General features: G+C 46.4%; 1 pseudogene; it reads right to left on the bottom strand.

Moving 5' to 3' along the window:
- Window positions 1–22230, bottom strand: part of LOC124046990 — a 142414-nt pseudogene that overhangs the window by 37049 nt on the left and 83135 nt on the right.

The following is a 22230-nucleotide window of genomic DNA, read 5'->3' as shown; positions in this document are numbered from 1 at the left end:
CGCCGCCCTATGGGACTCCCAATCACGGCCGGGTGTGATACAGCCTGGATTCGAACCAGGGACTGTAAGCCTAGTGCTGGTCCGCATTTTGACTGTTTACTTCAAGCACCCTTTCATCGTCTGCGTCTCCAATTACACACCGTTCCTATACAGTTATCCCCTTTATAGTGAAGAGGTTACCATTTTGGGATGAAGACTCGGTGTCATTATGTTAGCATAGTCTTCTACGTTCTTCGTTTTAACAAGATCCACCATCATATTTCACAGTATGTATGTTTTTATTTCCCCCCCCCCATCTGCTTTTATGCGTTTTCATTTCGACGCCAAATCCACCACTGGTTTGCTTGGCCAAAGAGCTTTATTTTCTGTGTCATCCGACAAAATGTAAGACGCCCGGAGTTGACTAAAAACGACATCGACACTTGGATTGAAAACTGGTTTCTTTTGGTCGGATGACATAAAAATAGAGCTCTTTCTCCAAGCGCAACACCAGGGGTAGAAACACGTCACCAGGGGTAGAAACACGTCACCAGGGGTAGAAACACGTCACCAGGGGTAGAAACACGACACCAGGGGTAGAAACACGACACCAGGGGTAGAAACACGACACCAGGGGTAGAAACACGTCACCAGGGGTAGAAACACGTCACCACGGGTAGAAACACGTCACCAGGGGTAGAAACACGTCACCAGGGGTAGAAACACGTCACCAGGGGTAGAAACACGTCACCAGGGGTAGAAACACGACACCAGGGGTAGAAACACGACACCAGGGGTAGAAACACGTCACCAGGGGTAGAAACACGTCACCAGGGGTAGAAACACGTCACCAGGGGTAGAAACACGTCACCAGGGGTAGAAACACGACACCAGGGGTAGAAACACGTCACCAGGGGTAGAAACACGTCACCAGGGGTAGAAACACGTCACCAGGGGTAGAAACACGTCACCAGGGGTAGAAACACGTCACCAGGGGTAGAAACACGACACCAGGGTAGAAACACGTCACCAGGGGTAGAAACACGTCACCAGGGGTAGACACACGTCACCAGGGGTAGAAACACGACACCAGGGGTAGAAACACGTCACCAGGGGTAGAAACACGTCACCAGGGGTAGACACACGTCACCAGGGGTAGAAACACGACACCAGGGGTAGAAACACGTCACCAGGGGTAGAAACACGTCACCAGGGGTAGACACACGTCACCAGGGGTAGAAACACGACACCAGGGGTAGAAACACGTCACCAGGGGTAGAAACACGTCAGCAGGGGTAGAAACACGTCACCAGGGGTAGAAACACGTCACCAGGGGTAGAAACACGTCACCAGGGGTAGAAACACGTCACCAGGGGTAGAAACACGTCACCAGGGGTAGAAACACGACACCAGGGGTAGAAACACGTCACCAGGGGTAGAAACACGTCACCAGGGGTAGAAACACGTCACCAGGGTTAGTTTTTAATTATTCACATTTACACCAGGGGTAGAAACACTGTGACACCAGGGGTAGAAACATCTGATTCACCAGGGGTAGAAACACGTCACCAGGGGTAGAAACACGTCACCAGGGGTAGAAACACGTCACCAGGGGTAGAAACACGTCACCAGGGGTAGACACACGTCACCAGGGGTAGAAACACGTCACCAGGGGTAGAAACACGTCACCAGGGGTCAGAAACATCATCACAAGTGGGAGGGGGGTAGAAACACGTCATAGAAAGGGGTTAGAAACAGTCACCAGGGGTAGAAACACGTCACCAGGGGTAGAAACACAAACACCAGGGGTAGAAACACGTCACCAATGGGGTAAAAATAAACATTTGTCACCAGGGGTAGAAACACTGTCACCAGGGGTAGAAACACGTCACCAGGGGTAGAAACACGTCACCAGGGGTAGAAACACGTCAACAGGGGTAGAAACACGTCACCAGGGGTAGAAACACGTTGCCAGGGGTAGAAACACGTCACCAGGGTATAAACACAGACACCAGGGGTAGAAACACGTCACCAGGGGTAGAAACACGTCACCAGGGGTAGAAATCACGACACCAGGGGTAGAAACACGACACCAGGGGTAGAAAGACGTCAGCAGAAGATGCATCAGATTCCTACTGTTAAAATATGTTATTTCTGTTTTAATTATTCATACATTTACAACCAAATTATATAAACATGTTTTTTGCTGTGTCCTTATGGGATGTGTGTAGATGACATGGAGCCAGTGGGTTTGGAGTACCCCAGATCATGAGGCGAGGGCCAGCCAACGGGATGCGTTTACAGGTCCCAGATGGTGGGTAGTATACCAGGGGCTTTGGTGACAAAACGGATTGCACTGTCCAGATAGACTGCATGACCAATTTGTTGAGTCCCCCAGATAGGGTATTGGAGGCTATTTTGTAAATGACAGATCGGCAAAGTCCAGGATTGTTTAGTGAGGATGGTCAGTTTTACAAGGGTATGTTTGAGCAGCAGGCAGTGATGGGATGTGTGTAGATTTATGAGGAACATGTTTTTTTGCTGTGTCCTTATGGGATGTGTGTAGATTTATGAGGAACATGTTTTTGTTACATCTGATTCATTTCTAGAATAAATTGTAACGTAGCAAAATGTGGAAACAGTCAATGGCGTTTGAATACTTGCTGAAAAGACGTTCGCCCAGGAAGTATGTACTCACAAGGTAGATCTTTCTTCTCCGTCCTCTGTGGTCGGCTGGGGAGAGCACTAATGTTGATTCTCTCCGTTCACGCCGTCATCGGGATCTGGTGAAAGTCAAACAAAGTCACATTTACATTTGAGTCCTTTAGCAGATGTCCTTAACCAGAGTCACAAGAACAACCACATATCATCATCATCATCATCATCATAGCAAGTGGGAGGGGGGGGTTAGAGTTATATTCTAGCATAGAAATCTCTGAGGGTTAAATTTGAGCAGTTAGGCCCAGGTGGTATGGTATATGGCCAATATACCACGGGCAAGGGCTATTCTTACGGGATACAGCCCTTAGCCGTGGTATATTAGCCATATATCTCACAAGCACAAAGTGCCTATTAGGAACTTGTTACCAATGTAATTAGAGCAGTAAAAATAAATGATTTGTCATACCCAATGGTATACGGGTTGGATATAGCGTAGCTGTCAGACAATCAGGGCATTGGCGGCAGCGTAGCCTAGTGGTTAGAGCGTTGGACTAGTAACCAGAAGGTTGCGTCAGTTCAAACCGGGATTCTGACAAGGTACAAATCTGTCGTTCTGCCCCTGAACAGGCAGTTAACCCACTGTTCCTAGGCCGTCATTGAAAATAAGAATGTGTTCTTAACTGACTTGCCTGGTTAAATAAAGGTAAAATTAAAAATTAAAAATTTTCCGAGGGTCATATCTTGAACCACCCAGTTTATAATCTAGCAGAGAACTCTGAGGGTGAAAGTCCCGGGTCGATATTCAAGGAATATCCGAGGGTCAACTAGCGGCAGTGAGTCCTCCAGATCAGAGGCAGTAGAGACGACCAGGGATGTTCTCTGTTTAGTGAGTCCTCCAGATCAGAGGCAGTAGGGATGACCAGGGATGTTCTCTGTTTAGTGAGTCCTCCAGATCAGAGGCAGTAGGGATGACCAGGGATGTTCTCTGTTTAGTGAGTCCCCCAGATCAGAGGCAGTAGGGATGACCAGGGATGTTCTCTGTTTAGGAGTCCCCCAGATCAGAGGCAGTAGGGATGACCAGGGATGTTCTCTGTTTAGTGAGTCCCCCAGATCAGAGGCAGTAGGGATGACCAGGGATGTTCTCTGTTTAGTGAGTCCCCCAGATCAGAGGCAGTAGGGATGACCAGGGATGTTCTCTGTTTAGTGAGTCCCCCAGATCAGAGGCAGTAGAGATTCGACCAGGGATGTTCTCTGTTTAGTGAGTCCTCCAGATCAGAGGCAGTAGGGATGACCAGGGATGTTCTCTGTTTAGTGAGTCCCCCAGATCAGAGGCAGTAGGGATGACCAGGGATGTTCTCTGTTTAGTGAGTCCCCCAGATCAGAGGCAGTAGGGATGACCAGGGATGTTCTCTGTTTAGTGAGTCCCCCAGATCAGAGGCAGTAGGGATGACCAGGGATGTTCTCTGTTTAGTGAGTCCCCCAGATCAGAGGCAGTAGGGATGACCAGGGATGTTCTCTGTTTAGTGAGTCCCCCAGATCAGAGGCAGTAGGGATGACCAGGGATGTTCTCTGTTTAGTGAGTCCCCCAGATCAGAGGCAGTAGAGACGACCAGGGATGTTCTCTGTTTAGTGAGTCCTCCAGATCAGAGGCAGTAGGGATGACCAGGGATGTTCTCTGTTTAGTGAGTCCTCCAGATCAGAGGCAGTAGGGATGACCAGGGATGTTCTCTGTTTAGTGAGTCCTCCAGATCAGAGGCAGTAGGGATGACCAGGGATGTTCTCTGTTTAGTGAGTCCCCCAGATCAGAGGCAGTAGAGACGACCAGGGATGTTCTCTGTTTAGTGAGTCCTCCAGATCAGAGGCAGTAGGGACGACCAGGGATGTTCTCTGTTTAGTGAGTCCTCCAGATCAGAGGCAGTAGGGATGACCAGGGATGTTCTCTGTTTAGTGAGTCCTCCAGATCAGAGGCAGTAGAGAGGATCAACGATGTTCTCTGTTTAGTGAGTCCTCCAGATCAGAGGCAGTAGGGATGACCAGGGATGTTCTCTGTTTAGTGAGTCCTCCAGATCAGAGGCAGTAGGGATGACCAGGGATGTTCTCTGTTTAGTGAGTACCCCAGATCAGAGGCAGTAGAGATGACCAGGGATGTTCTCTGTTTAGTGAGTCCTCCAGATCAGAGGCAGTAGAGACGACCAGGGATGTTCTCTGTTTAGTGAGTCCTCCAGATCAGAGGCAGTAGGGATGACCAGGGATGTTCTCTGTTTAGTGAGTCCTCCAGATCAGAGGCAGTAGGGATGACCAGGGATGTTCTCTGTTTAGTGAGTCCCCCAGATCAGAGGCAGTAGGGATGACCAGGGATGTTCTCTGTTTAGTGAGTCCTCCAGATCAGAGGCAGTAGAGAGGATCAACGATGTTCTCTTGATAAATGTGTGAATTGGACCATATTACTGCCCTGCTAAGTATTTCAAATGTAACAAGAACTTTTTGGGTGTCAGGGAAAATGTATGGAGTAAAAAAGTACATTGTTTTTGTTAGGAATGTAGAGAAGTCAAAGGTGGCAAAATATAAATAGTAAAGTACAGATATCCGCCCCTACTTAAGTAGTACTTTACACCACGTCCCTACAAATTGGGTTAAACAAAGATGACATTTTCTAAGTAGTGAGAACTATCGGGAGAAAGTAATGTTGAAAAGTAATCTTCAGACATGTCGCACTTTTTTAAATGTCGTTTTGTAATTGACTAAAACAACGAGGACGACAAGAAAATGGTGTTTTAAAAAGGTCAAGTTTTTGCTGTGAGCCAACGGGGTAACCTAGGTAACCACAGGTTGCTTTCCTCACAGACGGGCAGAGCTGGGACCTTATATCTATCAAATACAGACTAGGACTATATTATAGAATAAAACTCAGAGGGTCATATCTCTAGCGTACGTGATTCTATCGGAGGGTCATATCTCTAGCGTACGTGATTCTATCGGAGGGTCATATCTCTAGCGTACGTGATTCTATCCGAGGGTCATATCTCTAGCGTACGGGATTCTATCCGAGGGTCATATCTCTAGCGCACGGGATTCTATCCGAGGGTCATATCTCTAGCGTACGGGATTCTATCCGAGGGTCATATCTCTAGCGTACGGGATTCTATCCGAGGGTCATATCTCTAGCGTACGGGATTCTATCCGAGGGTCATATCTCTAGCGTACGGGATTCTATCCGAGGGTCATATCTCTAGCGTACGGGATTCTATCCGAGGGTCATATCTCTAGCGTACGGGATTCTATCCGAGGGTCATATCTCTAGCGTACGGGATTCTATCCGAGGGTCATATCTCTAGCGTACGGGATTCTATCCGAGGGTCATATCTCTAGCGTACGGGATTCTATCCGAGGGTCATATCTCTAGCGTACGGGATTCTATCCGAGGGTCATATCTCTAGCGTACGGGATTCTATCCGAGGGTCATATCTCTAGCGTACGTGATTCTATCCGAGGGTCATATCTCCAGCGTACGGGATTCTATCCGAGGGTCATATCTCTAGCGTACGGGATTCTATCAGAGGGTCATATCTCTAGCGTACGTGATTCTATCCGAGGGTCATATCTCCAGCGTACGGGATTCTATCCGAGGGTCATATCTCTAGCGTACGGGATTCTATCCGAGGGTCATATCTCTAGCGTACGGGATTCTATCCGAGGGTCATATCTCTAGCGTACGGGATTCTATCCGAGGGTCATATCTCTAGCGTACGGGATTCTATCCGAGGGTCATATCTCTAGCGTACGGGATTCTATCCGAGGGTCATATCTCTAGCGTACGGGATTCTATCCGAGGGTCATATCTCTAGCGTACGGGATTCTATCCGAGGGTCATATCTCTAGCGTACGGGATTCTATCCGAGGGTCATATCTCTAGCGTACGGGATTCTATCCGAGGGTCATATCTCTAGCGTACGGGATTCTATCCGAGGGTCATATCTCTAGCGTACGGATTCTATCCGAGGGTCATATCTCTAGCGTACGGGATTCTATCCGAGGGTCATATCTCTAGCGTACGGGATTCTATCCGAGGGTCATATCTCTAGCGTACGGGATTCTATCCGAGGGTCATATCTCTAGCGTACGGGATTCTATCCGAGGGTCATATCTCTAGCGTACGGGATTCTATCCGAGGGTCATATCTCTAGCGTACGGGATTCTATCGGAGGGTATTGAACCACAGTTAGATACACCTTCTTTCCTTTGAATACTTTTGAATTACTGACAAATACATTGTTTGAATAACTGATAGCTTGGAATAGAAGAGATTGTTTCTATTTTCGAGTAGTCGTATCCTCAATCAATTCAACAAGTGACCAAGACATACTGTAAGAGGACATGGTGAGGACATGTCCTTCTGTGTGTGTGTGTGTGTGTGTGTGTGTGTGTGTGTGTGTGTGTGTGTGTGTGTGTGTGTGTGTGTGTGTGTGCACGTGCGCGTGCGACAGTCTGTGTGTCCTTACCAGGGTCTGAGGCTGTGGACGTAGATAGCAGATTGGGGCTACTGCCACTGGCTGACAGGTAGTCCAGACCAGAATGCTCCGCCTTACAATTAAAATACCTTTATTATTATTTCCTATTACCTCAAACTTGGGGAATTCCTTTAACATTTTAAGCTTCATAAATGTCATTTAAAAAACACACAGAATATAATAAATATTCAAACATTGTAATAGAAAAAGATATACATGAACACATGCCTTGTTGCCCTGCTCTGGGGTGCTCAGCCTCCGGGGGAACAGGCCTGGACCTGGGCTGTCCTCTGAGCCTGGAAATCTCCTCACTGTCAGACACCGCTCATCACTCACATCTGCCTCATCTGACAAACTGCTCAGATGAGGCTAAGAGTGAGAGGAGGAGAGGGAGAGGAAGGAGAGAACAGAGGAGAGGAAGAGGGAAGGAGGCGAGGCAGTGGAAAAGAGGAGAGGAAGAGGGAAGGAGTGGAGGCGGCAGAGGAAGAGGGAAGAGGCGGCAGAGGGAGGGAAGGAGAGAAGGAGAGGAAGAAGAGAACAGAGGAGAGGAAGAGGGAAGGAGGAGGAGAGGCAGAGGAAGAGAACAGAGGAGGAAATGAAGAGGGAAGGAGAGAAGGAGAGGAAGAAGAGAACAGAGGAGAGGAAGGAAGGAGAGGGAGAGAAGAAGAGAACAGAGGAGAGGAAGAGGGAAGGAGGAGAGAGGCAGAGGAAGAGAACAGAGGAAAGGAAGAGGGAAGAGAGAAGGAGAGGAAGAAGAGAACAGAGGAGAAGAAGAGGGAAGGAGAGGAGGAGAGGCAGAGGAAGAGAGGCAGAGATGAGGAGAGGCAGAGGAAGAGAGGCAGAGATGAAGAGAACAGAGCAGAGGAAGAGGAGGGAGAAGGAGGAAAACAAGGGGTTATGTACATGCCTGTTTGTCAGGTATATTCAGAACAGTGGCTGCAGTTCAAACACTTAAAAAGACACACCCTATCCCCTCAGCCCTCAAATGAAGTGGACACTTCAGATGACGTGTCATGACGTCTGACGAGTATACACTTGCAGGGCGAGGGGTGAGGCAGGGGCGAGGGGTGAGGCAGGGCGAGGGGTGGGGGAGGGCGAGGGGTGAGGCAGGGCGAAGGGTGAGGGAGGGCGAGGGGTGAGGGAGGGCGAGGGGTGGGCGAGGGGGAGGGAGGGCTAGGGTGAGGGAGGGCTAGGGGTGAGGGAGGGGAGGGTGAGGGAGGGCTAGGGGTGAGGGCGAGGGCGAGGGGTGAGGGAGGGCGAGGGGTGAGGAGGGCGAGGGGTGAGGCAGGGCGAGGGGTGAGGCAGGGCGAGGGGTGAGGAGGGCGAGGGGTGAGGGAGGGCGAGGGGTGAGGGAGGGCGAGGGGTGAGGGAGGAAGGAATTATTTTTAATGATTAAATGGACTGCCCTTGCCCGGAAATCACTCATCCACTGGTGGCTTGTGGGTTCTTTATATGTGCTACAGTCAATTATAATTGCATGTCTACTTATTAATAATTATATAGTTAATATATACACCTACTGTATGATAGCTAGCTGTATGATAAATTAATTAGCTAACTAACGTTAGCCTGCCTACTGTATGATAGCTAGCAAATTAATTAGCTAACTAACGTTAGCCTGCCTAGCTAGAACTTCTGAAGGAAAAATGTTTTATTTCTACAACTTCCAAAATAAGTGTTTCTGCATTAGTAGCACAATTTCTAATTTATTTGCATTTGTTTTTATTTACACTTGTGTGAAAACTTCTCCATTAATGTTGTTTTTATAGTTTTGGTTTTATGGTTTCTTAGCGGATGTGAATTGAATTATGGGGAGTTTCAGGGCCCGGAGTGAACATAATTATACACTCACACACTCGACTAAAAAACGAGGGTTGAGGGACTTACGTTACAAACTCCCCTTGATTGGCTAATCATTTGGACCACCCTCCAAGATGGCAACGGGGATTCCCCCAAGGGCATAAGGTAGACGAGGGTATGTCTTTTAAGTGTTTCCTTTGGAAAAATGTGTAGCAGTGGGGGTAAACCCTCCTTGTTTTAGGGGACAAGGGTCCCTCCCTTGGATCATATTTATGTAGGAGGACTGAGAGGCTCAGTTCTAGTGACTTTAGAGGACATTCTACTCCAAAAATAATTAAAATAAAATGATGCTGATTCCACCTAAATGATACTTTTCCACCTCCAGAAATGAGCTGTATAACATATTGATCAAATGTTTAAAATATTTTCTTCTTTCTTTTTAACATATTTGACCATCCATCATATTATTATTGACTATTTAACTTAAAAAAAAAAAATAGTAATAAAAACATATATTCGGTTTGCTGTTAGCAGTAAGCATTATCACCTGTAGCCCAACTGATGCACAGTGTTAGTAAATAAACAAGCTGAAATATGGGGTTGCTGTCAGCATTTTATTTATTTATTTAACCTTTAATTAACTAGGCAAGTCAGTTAACGACTAATTCTTATTTACAATGACGGCCTACACCGGCCAAACCCGGGACGATGATAGGGCCAATTGTGCGCCGCCCTAAGGGACTCCCAATCACGGTCGGTTTTGACACCGCCTGGAATCGAACCAGAGTGTCTGTGGTGACGCCCACTAGCACTGAGATGCAGTGACTTAGACCGCTGCGCCACTCGGGAGCCCAATAGGCCATTTACCCTTTTGGGCTAATCATTAGTCAGATCTCAAATTTGATCTTTAAACTAGTTTGCATCATATTGATGAATTTGATGTCACAAAAAAACCTTGCATAAACACAGTGAATATAATGTAACCTGGAGTAACCTGTTGGCAAGGTAACCTGAAGTAACCTGTAACCTGTAACCTGGAGTAACCTGGGTAACCTGGAGTAACCTGGGTAACCTGGAGTAACCTGGGTAACCTGGAGTAACCTGGGTAACCTGGCACCTGGAGTAATACTGGCACCTGGGGTCTCACAGAAACCACTTCATGTCACAACCTTTTCCCTGGTAACCTGGGTAACCTGGAGTAACCTGGAGTAACCTGGAGTAACCTGGCACCAACCCCAAAATATAACCTCGGTAACCTGATCCCACCTTTTTTTTTTAATCACTAACCCCCAAAATTATTTTGAGGTAGGGTGGGTGTGTTAGTCCAGGTTACCCAGGATACGAGAAATAAATCAAGTAGGAATGGAAAGCTGGGATCCTCCTCTTTTTAACAAAGGCCATTTGGTTGTTTTCCCCATGATTGCAAGAATTGCTGTGCACTGACTGCTTGTCTCAAAATGGCACTTCAATGCGCCTCGAGAGGAAGATCTATCTATCTCACACAGAACAACAAGCCGACTAGGTGCTACTAGCTACTAGGTGCTTGTCAGATTGTTCTATTCATTACTCACTTTTGTTTGCAGAGGGAAAGTAAGCATCTCCTAAGTGCGATTCGGCAAAAACATGTTTTGTTACATATTTTCTGGGCCGTGGCGGCAACGCCACAGCTCAATGACTGCAGCCGTAAACACCGATGCAGAAAACTCAAAGCATATGCAGTGAATTAGGCTGTACCTCAAAGTAGAGGTACATTGGGCTTTACCTTTGGGGGTAGAGGAGGTGGGATTCCGTGCTTGAGGGTCGACCTAGAATGGGAAGAGACCAAAACAGTCAGGCAGCTGGCAGGGGATATTTGTGCGTCTGTGTGTGTGTGTGTGTGTGTGTGTGTGTGTGTGTGTGTGAGCAGCACTTACAGCTCCACGTCTTCAAAGGCGTCCTCCAGATGGGCCATGTGTCCCCTGGGAGCAGAGAGAGAAGGGACAGATCAGAGAGAAGAGAGGAGAGGGATCAGAGAGGACAGGTACAGGGTGTTCAGGGCTGGGTTGAAGTGAGGGACGTAATGTTACCATCGGGGTCAACTGTACTGAACAAAAATAGAAACGCAACATAAAAAATAAATGTCATTGATTTTTACTGAGTTACAGTTCCTATGAGGAAATCAATACATTAGAGCTTAATTCATTTATGGATTTCACATGACTGGGAATACAGATATGAATCTATTGGTCACTGTTACCTTTAAAAAAGTAAAAAATAAACAAAATTAAAAAATGCCCTCACAGCCGGCCTCAGGATCCCGTCACGGTATTTCTGTGCATTCAAGTACATTTCCATCGAGAAATTGCAAATATGTTCGTTGTCCGTACCTTATGTCTGCCCATACCATAACCCCCCCACCACCACTGAGCACTCGGTTCACAACGTTGACATGAGGAAACCGCTCGTCCACACAACACCAAACACGGTTGTGTGGTAGGTTAGATGTACTGGAGGCGGCTTATGGTAGAGAAATGCACATTCAATTCTCTGGCAACAGCTGTGGTGGACATTCCTGCAGTCAGCATGCCAACTGAACGCTCCGTCAAAACTTGAGACATCGGTTGCATTGTGTTGTGTGACAAAACTGCAGTTTAAAGTGGCCTTTTATTGTCCCCAGCACGAGGTGCACCTGTGTAACGATCATGCTGTTTAATCAGCTTCTTGATATGCCACACCTGTCAGGTGGATGGATTATCTTGGCGAAGGAGAAATGCTCACTAACAGGGCGTCAGAGAGAACAGGAGTCTGGACTCTGTATGATCCCGGGGTAAAGGGCAGGGGTCAGAGAGAACAGGAGTCAGGACTCTCAGAGGAACATGAGTCAGGACTCATATGATCCCGGGGTAAAGGGCAGGGGGTCAGAGAGAACAGGAGTCAGGACTGTATGATCCCGGGGTAAAGGGCAGGGGGTCAGAGGAACAGGAGTCTGGACTCTGTATGATCCCGGGGTAAAGGGCAGGGGGTCAGAGAGAACAGGAGTCAGGACTGTATGATCCCGGGGTAAAGGGCAGGGGGTCAGAGGAACAGGAGTCTGGACTCTGTATGATCCCGGGGTAAAGGGCAGGGGGGGTCAATGATTCATCTGAAAAATGTACCACAAAAGCAGTAGCCTGTGGCGGAAAGAAACACACATTGATTAGCTAATTTGTTTGTTTCGTAAATCAATAGTAAAGCACGAAAACGCACAAAACAGAGCAACTACTGGTTCTCAAGACGACGTACACATACCATTCTCAGTAAATATTGAACTCTAGTGCACGGGGAAACAAGTCTATGTCAAACAAAACAAAACCCTGCAGGGCTCGCTGGTTTAGGTTTAAGTTATTTACAATGTAGCTGTCGGTCGCCATGGTGAAATGGTGCTGGAGGTTACAACTCGTTTAAGAGCCCTGTCTGAGCTTGTTAAAACCTGGCTATTAACGACACTTCCTGTTTGTGTCCGTCTTAAAAGGCTTACAGCATGAATAGCAGTTAAATTCACAGCCTCTATGTCTGTCCATCCGTCTGTTTCCCCACTGTCTACCTGCACCTCAATTAGTGTCAACAGCTATATCACAGCCCACATGGGAGGGTATGAGGAAGGGTATGAACGGAGCACGGCAGGGTGGCACACATCACTGCACTGCACGCAGCCAGACCACAGCAGCTGCCTCTACCCATCGGCCGGGCTGCCACGCAACAGTTAGCGGAGGGGTAGAGCGCGTCGTGGGCATTGTTTTACCACGGGGTGTTAAGCGTTACCGTTGAAACAACTCATCCTCAACACTTTTCAGAAGGCTCCTTTGGAAAGAGAGAAGAAGAAGCGAGCAACAGAAAGGAGGCAGAAGGAAAGAGAGAAGAAGAAGCGAGCAACAGAAACGAAGCAGAAGGAAAGAGAGAAGAAGAAGCGAGCAACAGAAACTAAGCAGAAGGAAAGAGAGAAGAAGAAGCGAGCAACAGAAACTAAGCAGAAGGAAAGAGAGAAGAAGAAGCGAGCAACAGAAAGGAGGCAGAAGGAAAGACAGAAGAAGAAGCGAGCAACAGAAAACAGAAAAAGAAGAAGGCAGCAACAGAAGCAGAAGGAAAGAGAGAAGAAGAAGCGAGCAACAGAAACTAAGCAGAAGGAAAGAGAGAAGAAGAAGCGAGCAACAGAAACTAAGCAGAAGGAAAGAGAGAAGAAGAAGCGAGCAACAGAAACGAAGCAGAAGGAAAGAGAGAAGAAGAAGCGAGCAACAGAAAGGAGGCAGAAGGAAAGAGAGAAGAAGAAACAAAAATAAAGAAAAGGACAGGACAGTCAAGAGATACTAGATACTAGATACTACCTGATCAGGGAGGGAGGTGGTGGGAGAGAGAGAGAGGGTGGGGAGGGAGAGGGTGGGAGGGGAGAGGGAGGGAAAGAGAGGGTGGGGAGGGAGGGAGGGAAAGAGAGGGTGGGGAGGGAGAGGATTGGGAGGGAGGGGAGGAGAGGGTGGGGAGGGAGGGGAGGAGAGGGTGGGGGGGAGGGGAGGAGAGGGGGGGAGGGACGGGAGGGAGGTGGGGAGGGAGGGGAGGAGAGGGTGGGGAGGGAGGGGAGGAGAGGGTGGGGAGGGAGGGGAGGAGAGGGTGGGGAGGGAGGGGAGGGAGGGTGGGAGGGAGGGAGGAGGGTTGGGAGGGACGGGAGGAGAGCGTGGGGAGGGAGGGGGAGGGTGGGGAGGGGAGGAGAGGGTGGGGAGGGAGGGGAGGAGAGGGTGGGGAGGGAGGGGAGGAGAGGGTGGGGAGGGAGGGGAAGAGAGGGTGGGGAGGGAGGGAGGGTTGGGAGGGACGGGAGGAGGGGAGGGACGGGAGGAGAGCGTGGGGAGGGGTGGGGAAGCGAGGGAGGGAGAGAGAGGGTGGGGAAGGAGAGGTAGGTAGGTAAGCATGATGGGTTATGCTTTGAGAACAGAACAGGGGTGACGCTTGGCATCGCGAGACTAGTCAGGATCGAGGGAAAGATAAACGGAGCAAAGTACAGAGAGATTCTTGATGAAAAACTGCTCCAGAGCCTCAGGACCTCAGACTGGGACAACGACTCTAAGCACACAGCCAAGACAACGCAGGAGTGGCTTCGAGACAAATCTCTGAATGCCCTTGGGTGGCCCAGCCAGAGCCCGGACTTCAACCTGATCTAACATCTCTGGAGAGACCTGAAAATCCAACCTGACAGAGCTTGAGAGGATCTGCAGAGAAGAATGTGAGAAACTCCCCAAATACAGGTGTGTCAAGCTTGTTGCGTCACACCCAAGAAGACTCGAGGCTGTAATCGCTGCCAAAGGTGCTTCAACAAAGTACTGAGTAAAGGGTCTGAATATTTATGTAAATGTGATATTTCAGTTCTTATTGTAATAAACATTTCCAAAAACCTGTTTTGCTTTGTCATTATGGGGTATTGTGATGTCATTAAGGGATATTTGATGGCATTATGGGTTATTGTGATGTCATTATGGGTTATTGTGATGTCATTATGGGTTATTGTGATGTCATTATGGGTTATTGTGATGTCATTATGGGTTATTGTGATGTCATTATGGGTTATTGTGATGTCATTATGGGTTATTGTGATGTCATTATGGGTTATTGTGATGTCATTATGGGTTATTGTGATGTCATTATGGGTTATTGTGATGTCATTATGGGTTATTGTGATGTCATTATGGGTTATTGTGATGTCATTATGGGTTATTGTGATGTCATTATGGGTTATTGTGATGTCATTATGGGGTCTTGTGTGTAGATTGAGGAGGGGAAAAAAACCAATTTAATCCATTTTCAAATAAAGCTGTAACTTAATAAAATGTGGAAAAAGTCAAAGGGTGAATACCTTCCGAATGCTCTGTAGATACTGATCACATAGACAAGTTAAATAGACATGGTGTCACTGTATAGTGTAATTTATAAAAATGAAAAAATAATTAAGATGTTTTGTTAAGTACATTGTTTGGACCAAGGTGGGCCGAAAAAACACAGAAATATGCCTGAAAAATAGAAAGCTTGAGCAGATAATTTCCAGATGAGTTACTACTGACATTGTACCCTGTGTAACCACGGTGTAATCAATAGAGAACCATTCCACAAAAAAGTTTGACTGGTGCGTAAAACCAGTCAGCGAGTCTAGATAAGTAAACATTTAAAAAGGGTCCTGAAATATCAAAATTTGCTTCGGAAAAATGAAGTATGCTCTACGCAACATATTTTTGAGTGTCGGAGAGACCCTTTAACTTCTGTTTAACCACAGTGTATATCCAAGGTATTTCAGTTGTCCCAGAAATCCCACTGGAACATTAAAAAAAGACAAGACACGAGATGGTTGCCCGGCCAACCAGCAAAAAAAACAGAAGCCTGGAACGGAACAGAGTCGTTCCCGTGACGACGGTTACCATGGTTCTCACCTGGTAGAGATGCCTCCCTCTGCGAAAGGGCTCCAGGGAGAGGGGAAGTCGCTGTGTTTAGTCACGTCCTGGAGAGACCACAGCAATAACAAACAAGACATGTTAGTTACTAACCACCAAGGCCTGTGTCTCAAATGGAACTATGACCTATATAGTGCACGACTACAGTGCTCTGGTCTAAAGTAGTGCACTATATAGGGAATAGGGTGTCATAGGGCTCTGGTCTAAAGTAGTGCACTATATAGGGAATAGGGTGTCATAGGGCTCTGGTCTAAAGTAGTGCACTATATAGGGAATAGGGTGTCATAGGGCTCTGGTCTAAAGTAGTGCACTATATAGGGAATAGGGTTCCATAGTGCTCTGGTCTAAAGTAGTGCACTATATAGGGAATAGGGTGTCATAGGGCTCTGGTCTAAAGTAGTGCACTATATAGGGAATAGGGTGTCATAGGGCTCTGGTCTAAAGTAGTGCACTATATAGGGAATAGGGTGTCATAGGGCTCTGGTCTAAAGTAGTGCACTATATAGGGAATAGGGTGTCATAGGGCTCTGTTCTAAAGTAGTGCACTATATAGGGAATAGGGTGTCATAGGGCTCTGGTCTAAAGTAGTGCACTATATAGGGAATAGGGTGTCATAGGGCTCTGGTCTAAAGTAGTGCACTATATAGGGAATAGGGTGTCATAGGGCTCTGGTCTAAAGTAGTGCACTATATAGGGAATAGGTTGCCATAGGACCCTGGTCTAAAGTAGTGCACTATATAGGGAATAGGGTGTCATAGGGCTCTGGTCTAAAGTAGTGCACTATATAGGGAATAGGGTGTCATAGGGCTCTGGTCTAAAGTAGTGCACTATATAGGAAATAGGGTGTCATAGGGCTCTGGTCTAAAGTAGTGCACTATATAGGGAATAGGGTGTCATAGGGCTCTGGTCTAAAGAAGTGCACTATATAGGGAATAGGGTGTCATAGGGCTCTGGTCTAAAGTAGTGCACTATATAGGGAATAGGGTGTCATAGGGCTCTGGTCTAAAGTAGTGCACTATATAGGGAATAGGGTGTCATAGGGCTCTGGTCTAAAGTAGTGCACTATATAGGGAATAGGGTGTCATAGGGCTCTGGTCTAAAGTAGTGCACTATATAGGGAATAGGGTGTCATAGGGCTCTGGTCTAAAGTAGTGCACTATATAGGGAATAGGTTGCCATAGGACCCTGGTCTAAAGTAGTGCACTATATAGGGAATAGGGTGTCATAGGGCTCTGGTCTAAAGTAGTGCACTATATAGGGAATAGGGTGTCATAGGGCTCTGGTCTAAAGTAGTGCACTATATAGGGAATAGGGTGTCATAGGGCTCTGATCTAAAGTAGTGCACTATATAGGGAATAGGGTGCCATAGGACCCTGGTCTAAAGTAGTGCACTATATAGGGAATAGGGTGTCATAGGGCTCTGGTCTAAAGTAGTGCACTATATAGGGAATAGGGTGCCATAGGGCTCTGGTCTAAAGTAGTGCACTATATAGGGAATAGGGTGTCATAGGGTTCTGGTCTAAAGTAGTGCACTATATAGGGAATAGGGTGTCATAGGGCTCTGGTCTAAAGTAGTGCACTATATAGGGAATAGGGTGTCATAGGGCTCTGGTCTAAAGTAGTGCACTATATAGGGAATAGGGTGTCATAGGGCTCTGGTCTAAAGAAGTGCACTATATAGGGAATAGGGTGTCATAGGGCTCTGGTCTAAAGTAGTGCACTATATAGGGAATAGGGTGTCATAGGGCTCTGGTCTAAAGTAGTGCACTATATAGGGAATAGGGTGTCATAGGGCTCTGGTCTAAAGTAGTGCACTATATAGGGAATAGGGTGTCATAGGGCTCTGGTCTAAAGTAGTGCACTGTATAGGGAATAGGGTTCCATAGGGCTCTGGTCTAAAGTAGTGCACTATATAGGGAATAGGGTGTCATAGGGCTCTGGTCTAAAGTAGTGCACTATATAGGGAATAGGGTGTCATTTGTGATACAGAGGGGTATTTCAACTGCAGGCTGTGTCTGAAATGGCAGCCTCATGTCCCAGTCCTGGGGACTCCAAGGGCGTACACCGTTTTGTTTTGTTGCCCTGGCACTACACGGCTGATTCACCTGGCACTACAAGGCCGACCCACCTGGCACTACACGGCCGATTCACCTGGCACTACACGGCTGACCCACCTGGCACTACACGGCTGACCCACCTGGCACTACACGGCTGATTCACCTGGCACTACACGGCTGATTCACCTGGCACTACACGGCTGATTCACCTGGCACTACACGGCTGATTCACCTGGCACTACACGGCTGATTCACCTGGCACTACACGGCTGACCCACCTAGCACCACACGACCGATTCACCTAGCACCACACGACCGATTCACCTGGCACCACACGACCGATTCACCTGGCACCACACGACCGATTCACCTGGCACCACACGACCGATTCACCTGGCACCACACGACCGATTCACCTGGCACCACACGACCGATTCACCTTGCACCACACGACCGATTCACCTAGCACCACACGACCGATTCACCTAGCACCACACGACCGATTCACCTAGCACCACACGACCGATTCACCTAGCACCACACGACCGATTCACCTAGCACCACACGACCGATTCACCTAGCACCACACGACCGATTCACCTAGCACCACACGACCGATTCACCTAGCACCACACGACCGATTCACCTAGCACCACACGACCGATTCACTTAGCACCACACGACCGATTCACCTAGCACCACACGACCGATTCACCTAGCACCACACGACCGATTCACCTAGCACCACACGACCGATTCACCTAGCACCACACGACCGATTCACCAATCTTCGATAATTTGAATCAGCTGTGTTGTGTTGGGACAAAAAAACTTGGAGTCCCGGGGACAGAGTTTGGGAAACACTGCCCTAGTCAAAAGTGGTGTATTATATAGGGAATAGGGTGCGATTTGGGAAGCAAACTTTTACTTGGGGATATTTACAATCACTTCCTGACCAACAGACATTACACATAAATTCAAATAAGAAAAAAATTGCTGATAAACAGTATTGCAAATACATAATTTAAAATATATTCACCATTTCAACGTGAGCCTCTGTTTCCTTCCTCAGCGGAGGTTCAAACTTCACTTTATCAACTGTGGAGTAGAGAAGTCTGGATGTAGTGGCATTGAGACATTACACACTCCAGTCAGTAGGGGGAGCCAGAACCCAACACTTCAACCATCACAACAAACCATATCCTCATGCATCAGAGTAGGGTGAAGTCACCCCACCCTATTCCCTATATAGTGCACTACTTTGACTAGGGCCCATTGGGGCATTGGTCCAAAGTAGTGCACTATTTAAAACCCATAAGAGCCCAAGCCCTGTCTACGCTGGGGGAGGGGGGGGGGTGTTCTACTAATCTACAGTTGAAATTGGAAGCAGTGGCTAAGCCAAATACTTTTAAACTCAGTTTCACAATTCCTGACATTTAATCCTAGTAAAAATTCCCTGTTTTAGGTCAGTTAGGATCACCACTTTATTTTAAGAATGTGAAATGGCTGAATAATAGTAGAGAGAATGATTTATTTCAGATTGTATTTCTTTCATCACATTCTCAGTGGGTCAGAAGTTTACATACAATCAATTAGTATTTGGTAGCATTGCCTTTAAATTGTTTAATTTGGGTCAAATGTTTCAGTTACACCCAGCTGGTGTAACTGAGTCAGGTTTGTAGGCCTCCTTGCTCACACATGTTTTTTCAGTTCTGCCCACAGATTTTCTATAGGACTGAGGTCAGGGCTTTGTGATGGCCACTCCAATACCTTGACTTTGTTGTCCTTAAGCCATTTTGCCACAACTTTGGAAGTATGCTTGGGGTCATTGTCCATTTGGAAGACCCATTTGCGACCAAACTTTAACTTCCTGACTGATGTCTTGAAGTGTTGCTTCAATATATCCAATAATTGTCCTGCCTCGTGATGCTATCTATTTTGTGAAGTGCACCAGCCCCTCCATGCAGCAAAGCACCCCCACAGCATGATGCTGCCCCCCCCATGCTTCACGGTTGGGATGGTGTTCTTTGGCTTGCAAATCTCCCCCTTTTTCCTCCAAACATAACGATGGTCATTTTGGCCAAACAGTTCTATTTTTGTTTCATCAGACCAGAAGACATTTCTCCAAAAAGTACGATCTTTGTCTCCATGTGCAGTTGCAAACCGTAGTCTGGCTTTTTTATGCCGGTTTTGGAGCAGTGGCTTCTTCCTTGCTGAGTGGCCTTTCAGGTTATGTCGATATTGGACTCATTTAACTGTAGATATAGATACTTTTGTACCGGTTTCCTCCAACATCTTCACAAGGTCCTTTGCTGTTGTTCTGGGATTGATTTGCACTTTTCGCACCAAAGTATGTCCATCTCTAGGAGACAGAACGTGTCTCCTTCCTGAGCGGTATGACGGCTGCGTGGTCCCATGGTGTTTATACTTGCGTACTATTGTTTGTACAGATGAACGTGGTACCTTCAGGCGTTTGGAAATTTCTCCCAAGGATGAACCAGACTTGTGGAGGTCTACAATTTTTTTTCTGAGGTCTTAGCTGATTTCTTTTGATTTTCCCAGGATGTCAAGCAAAGAGGCACTGAGTTTGAAGGTAGGCCTTGAAATACATCCACAGGTACACCTCCAATTGACTCAAATTATGTCAATTAGCCTATCAGAAGCTTCTAAAGCCATGACTATTATTCAACCATGCTGGTCATTTATGAACATTTGAACATCTTGGCCACGTTCTGTTATAATCTCCACCCGGCACAGCCAGAAGAGGACTGGCCACCCCACATATGCTCTCTCTAATTCTCTCTTTCTTTCTCTCTCTCGGAGGACCTGAGCCCAAGGACCGTGCCCCAGGACTACCTGACATGATGGCTCCTTGCTGTCCCCAGTCCACCTGACTGTGCTGCTGCTCCAGTTTCAACTGTTCTGCCTTATTATTATTCGACCATGCTGGTCATTTATGAACATTTGAACATCTTGGTCATGTTCTGTTATAATCTCTACCCGGCACAGCCAGAAGAGGACTGGCCACCCCACATAGCCCGGTTCCTCTCTAGGTTTCTTCCTAGGTTTTGGCCTTTCTAGGGAGTTTTTCCTAGCCACCGTGCTTCTACACCTGCATTGTTTGCTGTTTGGGGTTTTAGGCTGGGTTTCTGTATAGCACTTTGAGATATAAGCTGATGTACGAAGGGCTATATAAATACATGTGATTTGATTTGATGACATAATTTTCTGGAATTTTCCAAGCTGTTTAAAGGCACAGTCAACTTAGTGTATGTAAACTTCTGACCCACTGGAATTATGATACATTGAATTATAAGTTAAATAATCTGTCTGTAAACAAATTGTTAGAAAAATTACTTGTGTCATGCACAAAGTAGATGTCCTAAACGACTTACCAAAACTATAGTTTGATAACAAGTAATTTGGGGAGTGGTTGAAAAACAAGTTTTAATGACTCCAACCTAAGTGTATGTAAACTAGTTTTAATGACTCCAACCTAAGTGTATGTAAACTAGTTTTAATGACTCCAACCTAAGTGTATGTAAACTAGTTTTAATGACTCCAACCTAAGTGTATGTAAACTAGTTTTAATGACTCCAACCTAAGTGTATGTAAACTAGTTTTAATGACTCCAACCTAAGTGTATGTAAACTAGTTTTAATGACTCCAACCTAAGTGTATGTAAACTAGTTTTAATGACTCCAACCTAAGTGTATGTAAATAGTTTTAAACTAAAGTTTTAATGACTCCAACCTAAGTGTATGTAAACTAGTTTTAATGACTCCAACCTAAGTGTATGTAAACTAGTTTTAATGACTCCAACCTAAGTGTATGTAAACTAGTTTTAATGACTCCAACCTAAGTGTATGTAAACTAGTTTTAATGACTCCAACCTAAGTGTATGTAAACTAGTTTTAATGACTCCAACCTAAGTGTATGTAAACTAGTTTTAATGACTCCAACCTAAGTGTATGTAAACTAGTTTTAATGACTCCAACCTAAGTGTATGTAAACTAGTTTTAATGACTCCAACCTAAGTGTATGTAAACTAGTTTTAATGACTCCAACCTAAGTGTATGTAAACTAGTTTTAATGACTCCAACCTCAGTGTATGTAAACTAGTTTTAATGACTCCAACCTAAGTGGATGTATGTTTTGACTTCAACTGTATATGGATGTCATGACTTCTGCCGAAGTCGTTGCCTCTCCTTGTCAGTGTAGTGTGATTGTTGTATAGGTGCGCGTCGGGTCCTCGTACCCATGTTTGTTTATGTACAGTTAGTGTTATGGAGCACACTCGTTGGACTTTATTAAAAGACTCCATTTGACTCTCCATTTGACTCTCCATTTGACTCTCCATTTGACTCTCCATTTGACTCTCCATTTGACTCTCCATTTGACTCTCCTGCACCTGACTTCCCTGCCACCTAATTACACCTATGCATTGTTTTAAGAAGGCCATACCAAGGGTAATTTTGTCAATTTTTGAATTAAGACCCCTTGAAGTATTATCCCCAAAAAATACAAAATATTTTTTATAAAAAATTATATTTCGGCCTAACTGCTTTTAGCAGTTAACAAATTCACTACATGTAGTGGGGCGGCAGGTAGCCTAGTGGTTAGAGCGCTGGGGCAGGAACCACCAAATAGGTTGCAAGATCGAATCCCCGAGCTGAAAAGGTAAAAATAAAAAATCGGTCGTTCTGCCCCTGAAAAAGGCAGTTAACCTATGGTTCTCCCCCCGGTAGGCCGTCATTATAAATAATAGTTTGTTCTTAACTG

Source organism: Oncorhynchus gorbuscha, linkage group LG10 (assembly GCF_021184085.1).
Source record: "Oncorhynchus gorbuscha isolate QuinsamMale2020 ecotype Even-year linkage group LG10, OgorEven_v1.0, whole genome shotgun sequence".
Taxonomy (NCBI): domain Eukaryota; kingdom Metazoa; phylum Chordata; class Actinopteri; order Salmoniformes; family Salmonidae; genus Oncorhynchus; species Oncorhynchus gorbuscha.
The sequence above is the reverse complement of the archived record's forward strand: the minus strand, read 5'-3'. Positions and strand labels throughout refer to the sequence as shown.